General features: G+C 51.1%; 1 non-coding gene across 1 annotated transcript; it reads right to left on the bottom strand.

Annotated features, from left to right (window-relative positions):
- Positions 1 to 4,261: 4,261 nt before the first annotated feature.
- On the bottom strand, positions 4,262 to 4,426 carry LOC148400142 (U1 spliceosomal RNA). The gene has a single exon (XR_015857804.1). It is a non-coding gene; the product is annotated as a U1 spliceosomal RNA (small nuclear RNA).
- Between the last annotated feature and the right edge of the window lie 1,681 nt (positions 4,427 to 6,107).

Below are 6,107 nucleotides of genomic sequence, written 5' to 3'. Positions count from 1 at the left end.
GAATTCCCGCCAGGCTCGTTGGTCCCTGTTCTTTAACCGTTTCCATTTCACTTTGTCTTATAGACCGGGGGCCAAGAACATCAAATTCGATGCGCTGTGCCGCATCTACAGCCCAGACCTGGTGTCCACAGAGGCAGAGCCCATTCTCCCCCCTCACTGCGTGGTGGGAGCCGTAACCTGGCCCATAGAGGACTTGGTGAAGCGGGCAAACCGCGATGATCCACCCCCTAGGGGAAGTCCCGAGAATAGACTGTTTCTTCCTCCCGAGCTACGATCCCACGTGATCCACTGGGCGCACACCTCCGGGCTCACATGTCACCCGGGCGTGCGAAGAACCCTGTACGTCATCCAACAAAAATTCTGGTGGCCCTCCATGGGGGCGGACGTCAGGGAGTATGTTGCAGCCTGTTCCATCTGTGCGCGAAGTAAGAACACTCCCGGCAGCCGTGTGGGGTTGCTGCAACCCCTCCCCGTTCCCTCTCGACCATGGGCCGACATCTCTGTGGATTTTGTCACGGGGCTGCGGGTGTCTAACGGTAAGACGACGATACTCACCGTAGTAGATAGATTCTCCAAGATGGCCCACTTCATTGCCCTGCCCAAATTACCTTCGGCTAAACGTACGGCAGTAGTTCTCATGGACCACATCTTCAGGATTCATGGATTTCCTCGGGACGTCGTGTCTGATAGGGGCCCCCAGTTCGTGTCCCGCTTTTGGAGGGAATTCTGCAAGCTTATAGGGGCCACCGTGAGCCTCACTTCGGGCTACCACCCGTAGGCGAACGGCCAAGCGGAGCGCATTAACCAGCAGCTGGAAATGGGCCTCCGCTGCTTGGTAACCCAGAACCCCTCGTCATGGAGTCAAAACCTGACCTGGGTAGAACACGCCCATAACTCCCTTCCCACCACTTCCCGGGATATCCCATTTCATGTGCGTATTTGGATACCAGCCCCCGCTCTTCCCCGACAGTGAGCCAGAGGTATCAGTTACCTCGGCGCGCGCCGTGGTGAGACGCTGTCGGCGCATCTGGGCGGCGGCACGGGCCACGCTGGTCCGCCAGGGTGACAGGGTGAAGAGGATGGCTGACCGGAGACGACGTCCAGCGCCCGTCTACCGGCCAGGCCAGCGGGTCTGGCTGTCCGCCCGGGACCTTCCCCTCCAGGTGGGCTCCAGGAAGCTGGCCCCCCGTTTTGTGGGTCCGTTCCCGATCTCCAAGGTCGTCGGTCCGGCGGCTGTACGACTTCGTCTGCCTCGGTCTCTTGCGGTGCATCCCACCTTCCACGTCCGGAAGGTCAAGCCGGTTAGGGAGAGTAGGATGGTGCCAGCTCCCGCGGCACCCCCGCCTCCACGGACGGTGGGAGGTGGGCCTGCCTACACGGTTAAGAAGTTCCTAGACGTGCGCCGGAAGGGCCGGGGCTGGCAGTTCCTGGTGGACTGGGAGGGTTATGGGCCCAAGGAGCGGCAATGGGTGCCGCGTAGCTATATCCTGGATCCCGGACTACTAGATGACTTTTACGCGGCTCACCCCGATGCTCCGGGTCCGTCTGGGATCCGGCCCTGGGGGGGGGGGGGGGGGGGGGGTATGTCATGCTGTCATGTGTTGTCCTGGTCACTTCCTGTTTTATTGTGTAACTTTCCTCTCGTTCCAGTTGGTGTGTCCTTCCCCTGTGCGTCCGGTCACGTGACTCCCTGATTCCAAGTGTGTGCACCTGCGCCAATGACCAACTGTCTTCACCTGTGTTCCCCTCCTCTGTGTCCATATAACCTGCGCCTTTCCCCGTGTCCAGTGCCAGTGCGTCTTGCCTCGATAAGAACACTAGCGATCACGAAGCCCTCGAGTTCCCCTAAGAAGCCTTGATATAACTACCTTGATCACCTATGTTAACCTGGCAACATAGTTATCTTCGTTATAGTATATCCCTCGGTTCGAGGCGCTTTGATTTCCCCATTTTCTCCCTCGGTTCGAGGCGCCTTAATTTCCCCCTTTTTTCCCTCATATTGAGGCGTTTTTTGTTACTGCTGCCATTGGAGAAAATAAACACACCCTTGGACTTTGGAAACTCTGCATTTGAGTCCTCTCCCTGCTCCACGCCTGACAACCAGCACTCAAACTGGCCCAGTATAAATTTGAAAACAGCCTATGTATTGATTGATTGATCGATTGATATATCTTTATTTCGAATATATTTAAAACATGAAAAATAGGGGAAAATGAATAAAACACTTAGTAACACTTTAAAGTGCCATATCTAAGTCCATGAAACAAAAAAAACAAAATACTGAAAAAAAAATACACAACAAAGAATGCTCGTAAAGGAGTAGGAGGAAGTGTACATCAGAAAAACAACTTAATATTTGGTGCAGAAACTTTTGTTTGCAATTACAGAGATCAGACGTTTCCTGTAGTTCTTGACCAGGTTTGCACACACTGCAGCACGGATTTTGGCCCACTCCTCCATACAGATTTCCTTCAGAGCCTTCAGGTTTCGGGGCTGTCGCTGGGCCACACGGACTTTAAGCTCCTTCCAATGATTCTCTATTGGATTCAGTTCTGGAGACTGGCTAGGCCACTCCAGGACCTTGAGATGTTTCCTACGGAGCCACTCCTTAATTGCCCTGGCTGTGTGTCTGTCTAACTCAATTCTTTTTGAGCTGAGAAAGTCGATCACCTGGAGTTCAACAGATGTCGCGTCCTCCTCACTCGGCTCCTCTTGGTTCCGTGTCGTCACTGCTCGTACATATGAACGGGGTTATGTTTTAAAGCCGGTGATAATGATGTCGTTCATTGTGGTGTATTGCTCCAGATCGGCCACCCGATTCTCCAGCAAGTTAATCTGATGATTTGTAGTCTCAAGGCTTTTACTTCCTCCACCAGGCTCATAATAGTTTTCTGCTGTTGTCTAACAGCAGAAACTTCTTCTGTCAGCATGTCCAGCGCTCTTTTAATATCAACAATCTCCTCCATCTGTGCCGTGTTCTTTTTTGGTGGGATGGTGTCCCGCTTGATTTGTGTGTTTGGCGGAGAACAAATTAGGAAGGGAAATTACACCTCTGTCCACGCTTGCTCAATGTACGCGTACCCACCACGTTGGCGTACGTGGCAGTATGACCTGTTGTAGACTTAGCAGAGTTCAAGAGGGCCAGAGAATGAGTGACTTACCTGCTGAGCAATTAGAGCCGCTGTTTTGGGACTCTTGTGTCTTACAGGAGGAAAGAAACAATAAAACCCACTTTTGTTCAATTGCTTTTGATCTCGCACCAATAACATTTAGCTGTTGGAGAAAATGTCCACAAATTAATTCATGAATGCAATGCATTTAGGTGTTTCATTGCTCTATTAGAGGTGCAGACCGTCAAATTCGTTGTAACCAGGGAACCGTTTGTTGCTGCGCAAAATTTTAAGTAAAGGAAGTAAAAACCCAAAGTTGCTCTCCATATTTGCCACAGAGTGGGAACACCAATTGAAGACAATCTGAAGTGTACAGTTTTTAATACCAGTCACTAGTCCATGGTAGACTCAAGAATACTGCTTTAAGGACTTTGTCATAAATATAATATAATATAATAGTTTTTATTGTTCTATGAAGCCATGGGCGTCAATGCCGCCCGCTGACCGTAGATACAAAATGACTTCAGCAAACCTGATGGTTTTGAGCCATTTTCTCTTAACCACCTTCTGCATCTGAAATCCGCTACAAAACACAGACATGGCGTTGTGTAGTTTTTGTCTGGGCACCAGTAGTGGTTCAACACTGAATTACTCCCTGGGCGAGACTACTTCCAAATCGCAAGGAATCACCATTGGCTAGAAACAGTTGATGGCTAGTAATTTGAAAATGCGAGGGGGTACTTATTCTCACGGGTTGACATGGGCTGCTGTTGCTGTTGCATGGCCCAGAGATTGATTGATAGCATTTTCTGCTATCTGGAGATCATTGTTTCCTATTGTTAATCAGCCTCCAAACTTCTTTCATGTGTTACTCTTTATTGTGGCGTTCAGACTGTCCACACGTTGATCGTTGCATATAGAATTGACCCATTGTCAATTGCGTTTCACATGGAATATGTGTGCCTTCTTTCACCAGTCTCCTCAAGAGAGACTGGAGCCTTAATTCAGTGCTTTAAACCACTCGTCCACACTACCTAGAATCCTCAACTTCAATTTCAGATGCAGGTGCCAAGTGCCTGCTGTGGCCCTGAAACAAGATTTGCAAACATTTGTCTCACTTGGTTCGGGACTCTCAATATTTAACAATCAAATCAGGGAGAGCGTGGACGCAGTTCCCCACTCTCAAAAATTACACAGTCGAGATTCCCGCATTTGGAGGATTCGCAGGGTTCAATGTGACCGTCAGTGCAATGGGCACATTTCACCCAAGGTGAACCACCTTCGTGATCACAGTGTCACTCCTGCCAGGTTAGGTCTTATGCCTGGGCACGCGACCACTTATTTTTATGTCCTCTCCATTAGATGACGGTGCCATTTGTAAAGTAGCGAATGGTGTGTGTGATGGTACTAGTGGATTAGAAATGTGTGTGTGTGTGTGTGTGTGTGTTTGTGTGTTCGTGTGTGTGCGTTTGTGCGTGCGTGCGTGTGTGTGTGTGTGTGTGTGTACTACTCACTGGGCATAAGGGGTCGCAGGCGCAACGATGAAGCATGCAACCGCCGAATAAGCTGATGCGACGAGCCTCTGGTGATGGTCGCAACCTAAGTTTGACTCACTGGAACTCATGAGCAGTAGAGCAGATGTTTGTCAGCCAAATGTCCGTCTGGCTGACCTGAACGCCTTGTTTTCTTCTCCCAAGCCCGCCATGCCGAATGCAAGAACTGCTCTTCGCCGTGGACCTACCGACCTCGCTGGATGCGCTCATCGCCCTCTCCAGCCGCACTGATCACTGTGTGAGGGAGGCTGAGCGTCACCACGCAGCACCCCAGGAGCAAAGGTACTGAGCAGGTCCGGCCGATGAATCTGCTACAGGACAGCCGCAAGGAGCGCCCATGCAGCTGGGACGGGCCCGACTTCCGCCAGCGGAGAGAGCCCGCCGATACCGTGAGGGGTGCTGCTTCTACTGCGGAGAGAAAGGACACCTACAGGCCCAGCGTTCTAGTGGGGCCCAATGGACGGTGAGTAGGAGCTCTAGCTACACCCTCACGCACCGCAGATTCACTCCGGTAACCCTCAGTTACTGAGGGAAGAATCTTGCCATCCCTGCCCTCATGGATTCAGGGGCAGACGAGAGTTTTATGGATGAAAACTTAGTTAAGATACTGCAGCTCCCGACTCAACTGTAAGATAGGTCACAAGATTAAAGCGCATACCCTGAATGGTTTGGAGATCTTTGCGGTTTCCCACGTCACCGAACCTATCACGGTGCAAATCGATGACCACCAAGAACGGTCCTTTCACGTATTCTGCGACACATCAAGACAACTCAGAATTGGCCATGACACACTACGTTTGTCTGCAAGATGTTTGTCAGCTCATTATTGGGCTATTTTTGTTTAGTCTGACGTCGGCATTGCTTTCTGTTCCTGTTAACGGTTGGAAAATCTGGTTAATGGACACATCTTCCAGTTGGTTGTCCTGAATTGTGGGTGGAGTTTGGATGGGTACTCTGGATAGCGCAACAGCTGTACCTCTCCTGGACCTCTCCTCTCCAGTGAAGACCTCTCCTGGACCACCAACACTGCATCACTGGCGAAGAAAGCTCAGCGCCGCCCGTACTTCCTGCGGAAACTCAGGCAAGCAAATGCTCCACCAGCCATCATGACCACATTCTACCGTGGCACCATTGAGAGCGTCCTCTCCAGTTGTATCGCTGTGTGGGGTGGAAGCTGCACTGATTATAACATGAAGGCCCTGCAGCACATAGTGAACACAGCTGGTAGGATTATTGGTGCTTCACTCCCCTCCCTGAAGGGCATTTACACCTCCCATCTCGCCCGCAAGGCGACCACGATTGTGAGTGATGTGAGTCACCCCGCTCACACTTTGTTTGATCTACTGCCCTCTGGGAAGAGGTACAGAAGCCTGCGCTCCTGCACCACCAGACTCACCAACAGCTTCATACTCCACGATGTTAGGATCCTGAACTCTCTCCCCCC

The sequence above is a fragment of the Syngnathus floridae genome, chromosome 3 (genome assembly GCF_059516105.1).
Source record: "Syngnathus floridae isolate MCC-2025c chromosome 3, RoL_Sflo_1.0, whole genome shotgun sequence".
Lineage (NCBI taxonomy): Eukaryota > Metazoa > Chordata > Actinopteri > Syngnathiformes > Syngnathidae > Syngnathus > Syngnathus floridae.
The sequence above is the reverse complement of the archived record's forward strand: the minus strand, read 5'-3'. Positions and strand labels throughout refer to the sequence as shown.